Genomic DNA, 18,246 nt, shown 5'->3' with positions numbered 1-18,246 from the left:
TTGGGCATATGCATGACACTCAAAAAACATAGAACAGCAACTTGATTTGGTCAGCTCAATAAAACTTCCCACATATTACAAAATGCTTTCTTTCTGTAGTTCTCTATATCTGATCTTTACAGGTGGCCCAAGATCTGCCTGGGGAGGGCTTTTTCTTTGCTTCTGGTTATAACATGAGAGCTTGAAGAGACATCCAATAGTAAGTCATTTATGCCCATTAGGGCTCCAGAAGTAAGTAAAAAACAAATTTGCCTGTTTACTTCCTTACATATTACAATTACAGGCAATTCCACTGTGTCATAAGTCAAGCAAGTGGGGCAGACAACCAGCTTTGCTGAACAGGGAACTCCTCAGAGAGCTCAAGAGCAAAAAGAAACTGTATGATCTCTGGAAGTGAGGTCAGGCTTTGCAGGAAGAGTACAGAGCTGCGGCTCGTTTATGCAGGGAGAAGACACAAAAAGCCAAAGCTCAATTAGAATTGAAACTGGCCAGTATTGTTTCAGATAACAAGGGCTTTTTTAAGTATGTAAATAGCAAGAGGAGGTCTAAAGAAAACATTGACTAATAGGGATGAAGAAGAAGCGGAGGCATTCAATGCCTCTTTTGCCTCAGTCTTTAATAATACCGATAGACCTTGGGCTGCCCAGTTCCCTGAGTCAGATGACCAGGACTGTGGGAACAGTGACTTTCCATTTGTGGACACTGAAATTGTAAGGGACCAGCTGTATCAGCTGAATATTCACAAGTCCATGGGGCCTGATGGGATTCATCCCAGAGTACTGAAGGAGCTAGTGGATGTTATGGCAGGACTCCTCTCTATCATCTACCAAAGATCTTGGGAATCTGGGAAGGTCCCTGCTGACTGGAAGATAGCCAACGTTATTCCAATCCACAAAAAGGGCGTGAGGGAAGACCCAGGGAACTACGGACCTGTTAATCTAACCTCAGTTCCTGGGAAAATTATGGAGAAGATCATACTGGGTACTATTGAAAAGCATTTGAAGAATAATGCAATCGTCAGGCATAGTCAACATGGGTTCAGGAAGGGAAAGTCCTGTTTAACTGATTTGATATCCTTCTATGATAAGGTCACCTGCCCAATGGATGAAGGGAAGGCAGTGGATGTAGTTTTTCTGGATTTTAGTAAGGCTTTTGATACTGTCCCTCACAGCATCCTTCTGGACAAGTTATCCAGCTGTGGGATGAGTGGGTTCACAGTGCGCTGAGTGAAGAACTGGCTGAAGGGCAGAGCTTAAAGTGTTGTAGTGAATGGGGCTACATCTGGCTGGCCACCGGTCACCAGCCGTGTTCCTCAGGGTTCAATTCTAGGGCCAGTTCTGTTCAATATATTTATCAACTATCTGGATGCAGGAGTTGGGAGTTGAATGCATCATTAGCAAGTTTGCTGACTATACCAAACCGGGAGGTGCTGTTGAGTCTCTTGAGGGACAGGAGGCCTTGCAGAGGGATCTAGATAGATTGGAGCATTGGGCTATGATTAATGGGATGAAATTTAACAAGTCAAAATGCCAGATTCCGTACCTAGGATGGAGTAATGCTGGGCACAAGTATAAATTGGGAGAGAAGTGGCTGGAGAGCTGCCCTGCAGAAAGGGATCTGGGGGAGCTGGTCGACAGCAGGCTTAATAGGAGTCAACAGTGTGCCCTGGCAGCCAAGAGGGCAAACTGCATCCCGGGGTGCATTAAATACAGCATAACCAGCTGGTCAAAAGAGGTGATCATCCCGCTGTATTCAGCGTTGGTGCTGCCTCACCTTGAATACTGTGTGCAGTTCTGGGCCCCACAATTTAAGAAGGATGTGAAGGTCCTTGAGTGCGTCCAGAGGAGGGCAACAAAGCTGGTGAAAGGGCTGGAAGGCATGTCCTATGAGGAGCGGCTAAGGACTTTGGGCTTGCCTAGTTTGGAGAAAAGGAGGCTGAGGGGCAACCTCATTGCTCTTTACAGCTTCCTGAGGAGGGAAAGCAGAGAGGGAGATGCTGAGCTCTTCTCCCTGGTATCCAGAGAGAGGACACACGGGAACGGTCCAAAGCTGCATCAGGGGAGGTTTAGACTGGATATTAGGAAGCATTTCTTTACCAAGAGAGTGGTCAAGCACCGGAACAGGCTTCCTAGAGAGGTGATCGATGCCCCAAGCCTGTCAGTGTTTAAGAGGCATTTGGAAAATGCCCTTAACAACATGCTTTAACTTTTGGTCAGCCATGAAGTGATCAGGCAGCTGGACTAGATGATTGTTGTAGGTCCCTTCCAACTGAAATAGTCTAGTCCTATTCTATTCTATTCTATTCTATTCTATTCTATTCTACTTCCTTTTAAAGAGTAACTGAAAAGGAGATTTGCCAAGGCTCTAGGCACCCTAATATACCATAAATAATACAATTAAACCTCAGTAATATTCAAATAATCAATTCAAAGAGAAATCAGCCAGGCAGCCATTAAAAGCCAAACCTTTCTATGTCTTTATTGTTACGGAACACATGCAGGCATCCTTCCCCAGCATCCTTGCAGAAAAATGTTTCTTTAAGCATCCCAGTCATGGCAATGACCTATTTTAAGACAGGATAAGAAGCCTATTCCAAAACTTCAAGTCATTTCCAGCTCTCTTGGTCTTTTTCAAAGTTATTCAAACAACTGCATCATAAAAATCAAACTCTGTCACATGGACCTTCAACACATGGTTACGTTCTTCATGGGCATGCTTGGCAATCACAAAGCATGAATGGATTTTCCACTGAAATAGCCTAATTTTGCATAGAGGACGGTCTTCCTTCTCTCTTGCTTACTAAGGGCACAAATAGTTTAACTAGCACAGCTGTCAAAATTGGTTCTTCAGGAAGAGGTACTTCACTGAAAGTATTTCCTTAGGAAGGATGTGGTAAGGCCTGCTGGAGTGCAGCATGGGAGAAAACCAGCATCTGCACCCATTCGCCTGCCTGTGCTCAGACCAGCCCCTCTGGAGCTTTTTGCTGTGCTCCTTCTTTGCACTGCAGTGACTGGCACTGGTTGCCTTGCCTTGTGTAGGACACCTGCTCTGTATTCCCCTCCAAGGCAGCCTAAGCAACTGAAACAGCAGTGGGAACCATGGCTGAAAGTCATTGAGTAGCTACAGATCACAGCTTCCTGTTGTGGTCTATCCTCAATCTATATACAACCAGTGTAGGTATCAGGCAAGCAGAAGGACGCAAAATGATATGATGGAAACTTGCATCAATGATTTCTCAGTTTTGGTGATTTTTTGCTTCTCGTGCAAACTATTTTCAGTGATTGAGACCTTAGAAGAAAAAGGTATACCTGGGACACAGGTAAAGGCATGGCAAAGGTAGCTTTTATTTCTTGCTAAGGGACAACTTAATGTCATAAGCAGGTTAGGACAAATGTCTTGGCTACTATTTGTTTCCTATCCGATGTCCCCAAATCCCATCCCCTCCACTCACATACACACACACACCACGAATACTCAAAGGCTTTATGCAGGAGCAACAAGAAATCAAATTCATTCTGCTTCAGTTTTTCTTCATGCAGACTTCACCACCACTGCTCTCTTTTCGGTGGAAAAGGCTTTGTGAAACCATCAGCGGAGAAACAAATGCCATGGTTGGGTCTCATCAACTGGATATGCTTTCCTGACAGAGTAGATCCAGATAATTTCTGGATCATGTCTTGGCACATACATCTTGTAACATCTCCTGAGACAAAATAAATTTCAGATCAGATATTTCCAATCAGCTTGCTAAATAGCTCTTCAGTAAAAACATCAGGTTCCAACTAAACAACATTTTTAAACAGAAATTGCTAAATTTCCATGGATTTATTTTTAATTCATTATGAGATTTTCCCAACAGAAATATCATACAGTTATAATACCTCATGGGATCTATTTTTCTGCTTCTCAATATTTCCATTGTCTGAAGTGGGCTTAGCTCCCATGCACATATTTCCCACAATCCACCATAATCACCGACTCCTTATGAGGACTGACAGATAGGTACCACAGGAGATATAACCTAACCTAAGACCATAATAGACAAGAGAATGGAAACACGATTGCTGAATTACAGCCTCAGAAAGTCCCGAGGTAGCTTTTCAAGGTGAAATATTTTGGGTTTAGATATTTCACACATATTTTTCTTGGGGGAAGATATCTGACAGCAGTATTTTAAAGATATCTAGGGCAAACCACTGAAGGAGAAGTGGCTTTAGCAGAGCTGAGAAAGGTAGATTTCCTTTCTTCCTGACAACTTTTTAGTTGTACTTTCTGCCTGTATTTTTCCTGGCCATGAGAACCATCTATGGGGTTTTTTCTCCTCCTTCCTTTGGGAAGACAATTAACCAAAGCTGAACTCCCTATATGCTCTGGCCAGCTGATGGTTACTGATACAAACTTACTTTGAAACACCTCCAGCTGAGCATTACAATGGTACTGTTCTGCTTCCTGTAGAGAGAGGCAACTGCTCTTTAACACAAAACTTGCTTAACTTTGGCTTGCAAGCTTAAATGAAGGAAGCTAGGTCATAAAGCACTGCAGCGAATTCAGGAAAATATAATGCAGCATTAAAAAAGGGAAGAAAAATCCTAAGCATTCACACAGAATTCTCATCAGGGCTCTTAAGGTAAATTTGTGAACTGTAAATTTGTGTACTGGAAGTGCAAGCCTGGAGATAGTTTGGAGCAGTCTATCATCATATCATCTAAAGCTTCAAAGCTCTCTTCCCCTGTCTTGTTGAACTCTTGCCCAGCGTAGAAGATACTTATATTCAAGCAGAACAGAAGCTAATTTGAAGATTTAATGTACAACTGCTTTTAGATAGTAATAAAATCCTTCTCAAAGCATTAAGTGTGCCACAGCATTGTAATAAATAAAAGAGCTTTCAGACTAACATCTCTGATTTCTTTGTATTTAAATCCCTATTGATGGTGCCATAACCACCTCTATCTAATTAGACCTTGTTTTGGAAACTGTGTATACTGCTGCCACAGCTCTTAGCACTTCCAAATGAAGCCAGAGGTTACCACAGTGTTCAATAATTCAGACTGTCTTCAACTGCACTCGTGGCCACAGTAGTGTGCGACAGAACTTTAGAGGTTGCCATTTGCAGTCCTAATTTGGGCTAAAAAATTTGATATTTCCACATCCAACAATTTTTATGTTGTACTTGTATTTATTCTTTATGTATGTCTTTACTTTTGAAAGGTAAACCCTAGTATTCCAAATGACAAGGTAGAGAAAAAATATTTATAGGAAGCTTGAAATGGTAAATCCAAACAACATATAGGGTTAATATAGGACTCAGAACTAGTCAAATTTTCAAGGGAACAGTTAATATTCACAGAATCACAGAATCACAGAATCATATAGGTTGGAAAAGACCTTTAAGATCATCAAGTCCAACCATAAACCTAACACTGCCAAAACCACCACTACACCATGTCTCTTAAGCACCTCATCCAAACATCCTTTAAATACCTCCAGGGATGGCGACTCAACCACTTCCCTGGGCAGCCTGGTCCAATGCTTGATAACCCTCTCGGTGAAGAAAAATTTCCTAATATCCAGTCTAAACCTCCCCTGGCGCAACTTGAGGCCATTTCCTCTCATCCTATCACTTGTTACCTGGGAGAAGAGACGGACCCCCACCTCTCTACAACCTCCTTCCAGGTAGTTGTAGAGGGCGATAAGGTCTCCCCTCAGCCTCCTTTTCTCCAGGCAAATATTGGACTGTGACCATGGGAAATGGGAACATTTTTATATTACTTAGTAAGGAAAACAGCAAAATCTGCAAACTTACTAGGAAAGAAATAGGAAGCAAAAGTGAACATTTTCCTTCACTACCATCCTACCATCATTTCCCAAGAACTACAAGTATCCACCTCGGTACAGATTTCTTCCTACTTAAAATTTAAAATTTAGGTCTGAATGTAGATACTGCAAAAGTCAAAAATCACTATTCTATCAGGTTATGCACAGATATTGTGTACTGTATTTCCTCAAGTGTTTTGAGATTTGGTTAAACTTAAACTAAACCTTTTCTCTTCTCACAAATGATACAAAACAATTGCTCTGAATGCATTAACTTCTTGGGCACAACCAAAAGTATGTGCGATTTCGATCTTCCCCTTTGCCTGTTCTTAAAGTAATTCAAATGTCTGTGTTTCCAGATTTCAGTGAACGAAAATGATTTGGTTTAGTTAGCAATTTTCCCCACAAGCTTGTTCACTCTAATTGCTATACCTTGAATTTTCATAGTAAAATTTTACTCAGTGGCTTAGAAATAAAGGCATTCATCCGCACTGCTATTCGGAAAAGGACTTTCCTGGAGAAACAAAAGTCAATATTCAGACTGGAGAATTCATCAGAGAAAACTCCAAAGCTAGCATTTTCAAAACCACTGGATTGCTTGTAGAATTATAGATTCCCTTCTAACCAACTGTATTCAGAAACTGATAATTTGTCAGTGCTCATAAATAGTTGAAATCTCACAAAGAAAAGATGCATATACTGTTTCTGTCTCCACACAGATTAGCTGATTGTGTTGGCTAATGTTAGTCCATTGGGCTGAAATAAATTATGAAGTAGAGCTTTTCCTAGTTAGCTACTCTCTGAACAGGAAGAGACCTGTTTTTCCATTTAAAAGAAGTCTTATTTTTCCAAAGGTTTATTTATGTGTGGAGAGACCTGTTTTTCCATTTAAAAGAAGTCTTATTTTTCTAAAGGTTTATTTATGTGTTGGGGATAGCAATTCTGCTGATGTGTGTGTGTCCTTTTTCTAAGCCTACCTCTCTTAAATCACCTGAAGTCTGACAAATTCATCCTTCCCAAGACAAACATACACTGTGAATAAGAACAGTTCAGCTAAAATCCTGCAATTCTTCTCATTAAGGAGGGACACCTCCCCCTTTCTTCATATCTAGTCCTCTGTCCTATGCTCTTAACACCTCTCAATTTCATCAGTCTGCCATGGGCAGAGATCTAAGCTGACACCAAGCTGAAGGTTGTTTTATCGCAGTCAGCTTTTTGGAATTGGTATGATTCCTGAAGTATAAAAAAAATGGCAATCCAAATGCAAAATTTCACTTAAAATCAAAAGTGACTAGTGGGATCTGGGAGAGTTATTGGTAAAATTGGCTTAGGCATAATTATTCATACCTATCACACTGTTCATTCACATGCCAAATAGCTTCAAGAATTCTAATGCACCATAATTTCTGAAAGCATGGGAGGTTGTTTGGTCTTTCCCATGGAAAAAACAGTGCTGCACTTCCTATTTTCCTGCTTTAAACTGTTTTGTTTCCTTCCCTCCCCTCCCCTTTACTTAGTCCTGATGCCCTGTCCTATGATTAAGGGCTTCTTCCAGCTGTATACTGGCACAGACCATCTGTGTAATGATGATTTTATACATGGACTCCTCCCAGCATGGGATTGCTGCCCATGATGGTCCCTCCCAGAACTCTCTTCTTCCTTTTATGCTCTTGTGCTTTATGTTTGTTTACATTGACCATACTAATGTTATTGGTGGTCACAAAGTAGTAAAAACGTTTTCCACCAACATTTATTAATCCATTGACAAATGATGTCAAACATGAAAGCAGTCTACAAAACCCACATACTTTTCAAGCATAACTATTATGCTAATATATAACTGTTGCTTACTTTTGCTTCTATTCTTCTTTTTCCCATGGGCAGCTGAGCCACTCAAGGAAATTCACTGCAATCCAAAAAGAAAACACAAGATATCTACCTGCTAGCAATGCTTCATTAGTATTTATTCATTGATTTTCTTTGCTTTAGAGAACAATGAGCCAGAAATGTAATAGAGCTTTTTTTAAATTTAAATTCCACTTTACTCTAACTTGTATATTGCTTATTGTGTTCCATCACCAATTTCAGTTACTGTTTGCCAGCAAAACAACTCGTCACTTGATGGGGCTTGTTCCAACTGTGACCTTGGATATATAAACCAAAGATGAAAAATTACCCTGTGAGGAACTTTTCTTTCAGAACACATGGTGAAAGCAAAAAGTATCTTAGGGAGCCTGAATATAAAGTACAGAGTGAAAGTCAGATACGGGATCAGCACTGTAGCAGATTTGAAAACAAAAATAATTTTAATAATTTTGAATGAAATGAGAGTATTTTTGCAGAGTACTAACCTAAAAAAATCCTTAATTTGTTGATGAATTACATGGCTACTTACTAGATAGTAGGTACCAACCATAGGAAAATAATGAGATATTTCTAAGCATATTAAATGTTTAAAGTTTTTAAATTAAATACCAGTAGGCAAATACACTTCAGTCAAATTGTAAACTGTAAAAAGTTCAAAAATACTTAAGTGATTTCTTAACTTAAAGCAACAGAAAGTCAGTAGGACCTAGGAGTAAAGTATACTGAATAACTTTTTGTCCTTCAAGCTTCTTATTGAAAGAAGGATATTTGAAGGCATTTGTTTTTAATTGGCCTTAGATTAACTTTTCCATTTTCTATCTTGCCAAAAAAAGTCAGAACAAAGTTCTATTGAAAAGGAATCTTATTTTTGTATTGCAGTTTATTATTCTTTAATCTTTATATAATTTCTGTTATTTTCTACATTAAAATACTTCCTTGCAAAATTCATATTGAATCTCAAGGATTTTAATATTGAACATTTTGCTTATTCTAAGCTTTCTTTTTTTTCCCCAGCCAGAACTATTTGTTTTAAATTCAACTTGAATTTGTGAATTATTTAGCCCTGGATCCTGCATTTTTCAACAAACAATAAAAAAAATTGACCTAAATCCAGTGAAAACTTTAAGTTTCTTAATAACTTTTGAATATTTAAACCCAGATGATTTTGGAAACCTTTATCAAAATAAGGGTTTAGGGTATGATAACTCAATGAATAGTTCTAAGTATCAAAAACTTCATGGTGAGTGCATAAACAGTTTGGAAATGACCAAGATCATTTCAAGTGCTAGCAGGGGAAGATGCTGCTGCTTTGTTTCTGCTGTTTTGCTGAAGCTTAGTGGCACCTCACACTCAGCCATACAGAAACGTTTTCTGAGCACTCGTTAAACAGCCTCTATACCCAAGCAGCTGACCTGCAAATACCTGTTTCACTGGTGGTTAAATTCAGGAAAAACTCGGACACCTCACGTAGCTGTAGCGCACTGACACTACTTTAGCTGGCTGGACTGTGGAGACTCTGATAAGCAGCAGGAAGATGACATCTCCCACTACTAGAACCAGAACCAGAGGGCAGAGCAAGAGACCTCTCTGGTGTTTTTTTAATGCCCCCTCCTTCCCCCTGCCCATGCAAATGCAATTTGAATGTAGTTGCTTTGTTCTCATCTGGCATGGCATACCTCCCCTAATCCTAGCAAGGGTAGAGCACACATCTTTAATGGTGTATCACACCATTAAAAACCAAGAAATAAAGGAGCTAAGATGCAGTTTTTCCTCTGCTTCCCCTCTTGTTCCAGAGGACAAGTCAAACTGCTGGCTCATACCCATCCAAACTTTTCCGCTTCACACAAACCAGATGTTCACCTCAGTCTGTGAAAATTTGAAAACAACATTATTGAATCTCCACCCTTTTACACATAACAGGAGGCAGCCCAACAGAATTTGCTTTTCTACAGACTGATCAAGTGGGAAATTTTATATATCCATCTATCTATAGCTTAGACATCTTCCTACACCCAAGCAGCTTCATAAAGCAAGTGGCTACATTAACCATTCTCATCAGACAAACAACTCAGCTCAAGAAAATGTGGTGACTTGCAGTAGAAGTAATATGTTTATTTACCAGAACTAGATTAACTGTTGAACCTCAACGTCCTGGTACATATTTCATATCTACTCTCATTCAATTATTTTCTCAGACTTTGTCCTAAAAGATACACATTTCCCAAATTCTCAACTTTATAAATTACGTTTAATCCCTTTTAATAAAAATTTGAATGCATTCTGTATATCTTCCCTTTAAGATCAACTGCAATGAGAATTTTTGCCCATAAAGGAAAAAAAAAAAACCAAACTAGAAAACTTTTTAGCAGTTACAATCTGACTTTATCTTCTAATGCCCTTTCACTGATTCTCTGTGCTTTCTGTGGGCTTCTCTCTTTTATTTCCATCTGTAGTAGATAAAGACAATTTAAAAGATTTAGGTATCCCCTTTTGTCACCTCCATCCCCGCTGGTATTTGCAGAGTTGTCTACTCTAACCATGGGGTTTTTTATAATAGGTTAATTATGCAGGTGCACAAGTTCATGTGAATTATCATCTTCTGGTTTTTTTTCCTGAATAGTAAGAGGTTCTGGCTGCATTAATTGCCCTCATCACAGAAAAGAGCCCTACTGTTCCCTACGAAAGGAAGTGCGCTAGTGAATGAGCTCAGAAGCCTCTTACGCTGTCAATGGAGAAAGTAAAACAAAATGCATCCTCATTGCTTTGTAAAGCCTGGCTAAGTTTTCTCATGAATTCCTCTGCCAGATGATGAAGCCAAACTTGCACCATTCTGTCATTTAGCTTATATATAAAAGGTTTTTGGAACCTTTTTGTTGAAAGTGTCTTCAAAACAGCAAGTTACTATTCTTGCCAGTTTAGTTTAAATAAATCTATAAATGTTGCCTTTTCCTCCTTCTGCCTACAATTCCATTTTAATGCTGCTTGTTTTGCCAGTTTTATACCAGTGACTTGCTGGATAATATAACTAAATTCTGGGCTTTCCTGGTTACAGAAATATACTTGCAATATATGTGTGTATGTGCATATCTACATATTTGCATATAAAATTTTATTTAAGAAATAGATTGTTTGAAAACTTTACCATAACACCTCTGCTACAATGCCTGCAATTAGGAAGCCTGAGGTTGCAGCAACTTCAAGACAATGGTGATGTTTTTCCCTTATCACACTTGCATGCGCAGCAATGCTCTATCAGGTACTCCTCTTCCAAAAGAACAGATCCAATAGATGATACTATCCTGAAAGAGCCATACCCACCATTTTTTAAATGAAGGCCATTCAGTACATTTAAGATAGAAAGAATACAGTTGTGAGTCTCCATGGTTCTGCTACATTCTGGGACACAGACAAACAACTGAGTACTGGGCCCCACGTTAGTCAATAATAGCTCCGCTCCTCCCCCTTATTATTTTAGTGTTAGAGGGGCAGTTTTGGACTGCAAGTATACAAGCAAATACAGAATGTGGCCTGGTAAATTAGCTCCCTTCGCATTGTATCAGCACTCCACCCGTGCAGCCTTATGACTTTGTTGTTACTATAGTGTCTTATTACGAGTGTAATGAGATTGACAATCAGACCAGGGTTAATGATTTTTCTCGATGATGGTGATGTGCACTCAGACTTGCTCCCTTTTTGCCTCATTGGCTCTGCAGAACTAACGGGAATCAAAAAGTTGAAATGTTTATTGCTCACCAAAATAATATGAGATTGTTTTGAATACAGCTATAGACTATTACTTTGGAAGAAATAAAAAGAGAATTTTGCTGTTGTTTCTAACTTTCACTATTTTTTATAACACAGACATGCACTTTAAACTTGTGCATGGTTTATAAGCCCAGCTTTCAGCTCCTTTTTTGCATCTGGAATTTTAATTGCCATAACAACATAATGCCTTCTTAAAATTGTTTTTTAGTATTCAGTCACAACTATTTCTCAAGCCTGTTTGTTCTTTGATTTCCCAGAAATATATAGAGCTGTGTTTTCCTCTGAAATGTACAATGGGTAAAATGTCAGTAAACTAATAAACAATCTGGAAAGAAGTAACAAAAAATGTCATAAACTCCCATTGGAAGTCTTAGAATTGCAGAATACAAAAGTAGATGCAGCCAGCTATTAAAACTCCCGTAAACAATTGCATTGAAGTTCAGCAGCCCATGATCATAATAAAATCTTCCTGTTTTTAACCCATTAGGAGATGATGTCTGGGTATTACTAAAACTAAATCCCATTTTGTCTTCTGTGGGGAAAAAAAAAAAATCACTCATATGTGTGACCTACATATACAAGTACTACTTCACCTCAAGGAACTCCATTTTCTAGAATTATAATCTTTCAAAGTAAAACAGAGATCCATTGTATCTAATTATTTTCCAGAGGTTATAATCCTCCAGAATATGAATTTTGACTATTTGATTAATATTTATTTTCAGTGATTCCCAAATACAATTTATTCAGTCACAAATAGAAAGATAGGTTGTTCAATTTCCAGCCAAGTGCTACAGATGGGTAGGTATAGTCATGGCCAGACATAGTCACCTGAAATTACTAAACAACTCTCATGCCGTACTGTGACCCTCCTTCACGAGCAACCCCGAGTATTTTCTTGCACTGACACCACAGAATCTTTTATTTCCTGCTGTTCCTATTTGAATTATCTTTATTATAATTTTCTCCTCTTTTTATGGTGCAGCAAAATATTATTACTTGTACCCTACCAAAGTACGAACTCTGAATATTATTCCCAAACAGACTTTTATCTAAACTAGAAAGGGGAAACAAATATTGTTTTCAGTGAAATCAGCACATGCACTCATCAACCGATGGAGCTGTAATTAGACTTTTGTTTCCCACCGTTTCTCTAAACAAACAGTATTTACTGCTGGTCCTTGCCTCAGGCATCTGATCAGAATTCAAATTTTTCCTTATCAGCTTCTCCAGACAACATAAAGTTTTTTCATAGGAAATATCAGTCCTTTAAATTGAAGCATATTGTCTTATAAACATACATTATAAATACTTTCCTAAATCATTCTTACAGGACACAGTTTATACTGGCTGCATTCACAGAATTAAAATACATCTTAAAGAGATGATTAAGTGCAGCTAAGATATATTTTGAAAGGTTTTATCTGTGTTTACTTTACATAAAGTAAGTTTCATCTAGACATCAACCTGTTAATACCACAGCATAATATTACAGATGTTGATGTAATGGGAGTTGCATAATAAAATAGGAAATATTCCTGGCTAATACAGGAAAATAATGGAAATAGCTAGATACATATTTGTTTCTCCATCTATTAATAGTACATATCTGTTAGTAATTAATCTAGAAAAATATCTGAGACTTTCTAGCTACTTTGCATGAAAAACCATGAAGAAATATATTGTAATCTTAGATAGTACATTGTGTTAATTAGCATTAATAGCCATGTTTGCTTCAGAGAAATATTAAAATTGAGGATCTTTTTTTGTCAAGTTTTTAGCAGATCCACTTTTGTTAAATAGTAATAACAACTTCAGCTATATTGTGTTGAGCTATATCTGCTTATATACATGGATGATTCTTGATTTTTAAACTGTAAGCCAAATACCAGTTTGAGAAAGAAATTTGCAACTTCAAGATCTCAAACATACTACTTTTGTGAGAAAAGGCTCGCCGAGATAAGGGGGCCTCCATGAGCCAGACTTAGACTGTAGCAGTTTATCTTAATCAGTGGCTGTTTCTTTCTAAATATTGGTAGCAGAGCAAGAATTGACAGTAATTGTTCAAGGGATTCATAACTTCTGCTGTATGAATTGGTACAAAGATTATTAGCAGGAAAACAAGAGCATGACTAGAATGCAACAGCTATAGTACATGAGGTTAATTATTTTCCTGGTGTTCATTGAAACTGGATATCCACCTACAAAATCAATGGAAGGTGATAGATCCAAGTATTAAGAAAATGCTATTTGAAAACTACTTGAGAGCTACTCAGTAAGACTTCCCACTATCTCAATTACAAGATTTAAGATTTCCCTGTTCCATATGCCAAGAAAAGAAATAGGGACACAATCTAACGGCCAAGGCACAGAGGCTTGGGCCAGGAAAGCAAATGAGTTGACATATCTTTCCAATGTCTTCCCTGTTCCATCTTATGTTAAAATTTATGAAATATGTTAGGTATTGCACTAAAAAATGCAAGTGTTGATAATCGACTGCACAGTGGGCTGTTCATAAAAAAGAAAATATGCAATGGAGGAAAGGTGGTCACTTTTTTTCGCCCATCACGGATTACAAAGATGCGTGGGAGGAGAAAAGTCTAGAAGGCAGATGTTCATGCTGCTGTTTCTCTACACTTGTCCTATCCAATGTACTCTTCCATTTGTACAATTCTCACTACAATTTTCTAAAGAACACTTTTCAAATAGCTGAAGATACACATTTTTAATATGTTTACTACAAAAGACTTCCTTGAAATATTGGAAATAATATTTTCTATGAATAAGCTTCTGAATTTAATTATGAATTTCTGATTCTAGTAGCAGCCAATGCACAAAAACATGAAAAATGAGGACAAAAATTATATTTGGGGGGGGGGGGGGGGGGAATACAGTACGTTCAGTACTTTCTTAATGCAAAGTACAGAGAAGATCAAGGTATTTTAAGATGTATGCCAACACTCCATTCCACCCTCACCCTACAAATGTCTTTTACATACTACATATAAACATGTAAGAAATTTTTCAAAATCTTGCACACCAGGCTGGTGCAATGGTTGCTCTTTAAAGCATCAGGATTACCTATTACTTATCACACATTTATGACTTAAAAACAAAAAACAGATTGCAAGTCAGGTAAAATTATTAAAATGTGATACAGCTATTACAAGGTGTTTCTTTAAGAGCCATGATAGCAGTCACATGCCAATAGATGTGACGAAGTCTAGCGTGAGGCAACACAATCCTTTGCTATGACGTAATGAAGAGCTACTTTCAGACTAGATCTGATCATTTGCTAATCTAAATCACTTTGAAAATAACTGAGATTTTTGACCTAAAAAGCCTCTTGCAAAGCAAGTCTGCTGTCCATGGAAAAAATCATGTTGTGTTGACCGTAACAGAAGATTTCTTTTTCTGAAGGCCTCTTCCACTTGTCTTGAAATCAGTCTCCTCTCTCTCAGTTTTCATTTGTAGATTGGGAGAACAAAGTAATGTATAAATGGATAAATGGGTTCACTTCCATAAGAACTGAAGGGAACATTAAATTGAATTTTCTTTCCTCTCTCTTCATTCAAGAGAAAGGATGAGATTAGATTGTCACAGTAAAACCTGGAAGTTTTAAAAAGGACAAGTCAACATAGTACAGTTATGAATTCATGGAGATGTAATGCTTCTCTGAGTATGAGAGACTTTTTTGTTTGAAAGCTTGCTTAAGTACAGGAAGAGACCCCAACTTACTTGAGCAGCTTTGGGACTGGAAAAGAGTAAGAAATCTCAGTGAAGATTAACAAAGTTGAAACAAGAAGCACATGCAGTGAGATATGGTCTATATGGGTTTTTAGTACTTTTAGCCTAAGCCAGAAAGATTGAGAATGGAAACTATCACAGAAACAGGGAGGCAGAGTAGGGTGAAAACAATGCACATAAAAAAAAGAAAAAACAGACAAAAGGAAGATGTCTCAATTGTGTTATCTTGTAGCGCCTAGGTGGCATAATGCACCAGCAATATGGAAAATAGGAGCCCGTGCAAGGAAAAGAGGGGCAAGATGCTATGGTGATGACAGCAGGACACATTTTTATTCCACATTTATGCACTGAGTTAACACTGCAGGCTTTTCCTGTTCATTAGGGTCCAAGCCAAGACAGTTAATTGTACATACACTAGCAAATGGCAATCACTTTCATTCACTACAGAGTATCTGCATAATAACCAAATTCAAAACAGTGGCTTGCTGATAAAGAATTATATATTGACAATCTTTTAGACTATTATAATTACTCAGTCTTCACAGATATACCATTTATTGCACAAGCAGCAGCATTCTCGAAAGAATTAATAATTTTGCCGTGTGCAAAATGGAAATAGCAAAGACAATCATTATGCTACAGCATAACAACATAGAAAGAAAACAATTCCAGCTTTGAAAAAAATCCACTACTGAACTATTTGTTATATGAATTGTCATCTTCACCCTTCCTGGAAAAAATAAAGGAGAAAAGAAAATCAAGGAGTGTTCTTCTTAACCAACAATATATTCACGTACATGTGAAGTGCTCTTGTGCATAGTAAAAAAATGGTCCCTTATATGTTTTTGTAGTTTTCTATTTCTGTCCTCGAAGTACGTGACAGATTGTTCATATTTGTCAGCTTGGACCTTAATAGCACTACAGAAGCTTCACCTCAGCAAAACATATTTAAAACAAAATATTTAATTTTTTTTTACTAATTTTTCCAAACATCTTGAATTTTAATGATCAGAAGTCGCAGCCTGAGAAGATAGATATGCATTCCTCAGAGAGGCAATATCTTGCACCAATGGAAATTAGTGTTCTTTTTTATACACGGAATAGGAATAAAATGGCTCCTGACATCCCTTGTTCCAAAGACAAGTTATTATTGACTGTTCACTGTAACAATGCTACACTAGAAAAAAGCAGCTGTGTATTCATATATAATTTAGCAAAAATGTAATTAATACTGTGTAAAACCAAACAAAAATTGGATCCAATGAAATGTGGCTACTGCATTTCCAGCTCAGATTTCCCTTGCAGGTCTCAAATATGAAGCATTTCTCACTTGAGTTTCCAGCTGGACCCATTTCATAGATGAAATCTAACAATAGATACAAAACATATTATATTCTAGAAATTCTGTATTTCTTGTTTCCAGCTCTAATTTGAGGGCCATCTTTGAGTCAAATACACTGTCATTTTACATGTGTCAATCTGGTATCTTATTAAAGTAAACCTGTACTTTGGACGGACAAAAATCATATAGAGAATGTCAGCATCCTTCAATGGAGAAGAGGTAAAAGACTGTATTCAAAATGTTCTGATAGTTCAAATTCAAGACCTAGAACTGACTTTCCCAAAGAGTGTCCTTCACATATATAGCCCATTAAAAAGCTGTTTAGAGTATGAACCAGAGTATCAGCTTTGATTCAGTTCTTTTCCTCATATGTATTTTCCCCTCATCAGCATTTTTAAAAATTTTGATTCCTAAGCCATTCAAGACTGCTCTTCATTGTAATTATTTTAATTTGTCTTCCAGTTGTTCAACCACCCCATTTTGTTGGTCTTGAAGAGTCACCCATCAATCCCCTCTGACCCTACACAGGACCTCTCATCAGGCCTTGCACCCATTGCACAGCAGGGATCTGTGCATTTTGGCCAGCACATACCTCCCATACACACATCTCATCTCCCTGCAGAGCTTATACTCATCCCTCACAGCACTTTGGTCATGTAAGTTGCAAAACATGCCCCATGCCACTGCAATCGCAGTGACGACACAGCCGGCTGGTGAACACAGGCCTTGAGTTCCTTCTGTTTGTTTCCCTAGTGTAGAGCAATGTGTGATCTAAGGAAGAAAAAAACAGCTAACAGTTTTTAAGATCAGGTGATCAAACAGGATTAGATTTTTTTTATTGTAGACTAATTTTTTATTTACCTCTTAGTCCAGCACTTTGCCCACATTTTCAGAAAGAGAGATTTTCATTGTATTAATCCTCACACAGTTTTCCTGAGTTACTTAATATAGAATTCAGTGTGTATATGTAACAAATTAATTTTTCCCAGTGTGTTCTAATTTATATTTTTCAAACAAGAACTCCACCTGTCATGAGACTTCCCCCTGTGCCTGGGTTATAATTAAGATTCTCCCCCAAAACTTCCTTGAGGACATTTAGATTCTGATTATTCTGAATAATTTTGCAACTATAAACATTCCCATCTATTCCCTCAGGACATTAAGGATCTAGCTTTACCTACATATAGCACTCATTCTCCAAAGAGTTCTTTAAATAGCCAGGCATCTTAATATAGAAGTTTCAAATCCTAATTTAGCCCCTCATCTCTGACCTTCCAGGGACAGCGGACCAGTGCACAGGAGGAGTGACCCAGCCTCCACCCAGGGACATGTGAGTGAACAAAATCACCATGATATATGTGCAGAGTCATTGATCATAGGAAAATTGCTCAGAAAATAGCTGCTGCTCAACCCCACCACCTAGGTAATGGGTTTTCAAATGACACATTTCTCCTACCCGATATGGAGAAACTTCCAACTCCAGGACAAGCACAGTCCTCGAGTGAACTTGCATGTAAATAGTAAAATTTTACATTGAAATGAATACACATTCTGCAATAAAAAGAAGACAGAAGAGGGGAAAGGAAAGGATTGTTAACACTTCATTGTCGTTTGCCATCTGGCTGAATCTAACAAAGAAGGTTTTAACACAAATCCAAAAGTCTAAATTTAGTCACTAGAAGCAAAACTGAAGACCTCTCTAGAACTGCAAC

The sequence above is a fragment of the Mycteria americana genome, chromosome 3 (assembly GCF_035582795.1).
Source record: "Mycteria americana isolate JAX WOST 10 ecotype Jacksonville Zoo and Gardens chromosome 3, USCA_MyAme_1.0, whole genome shotgun sequence".
NCBI lineage: Eukaryota > Metazoa > Chordata > Aves > Ciconiiformes > Ciconiidae > Mycteria > Mycteria americana.
The sequence above is the reverse complement of the archived record's forward strand: the minus strand, read 5'-3'. Positions refer to the sequence as shown.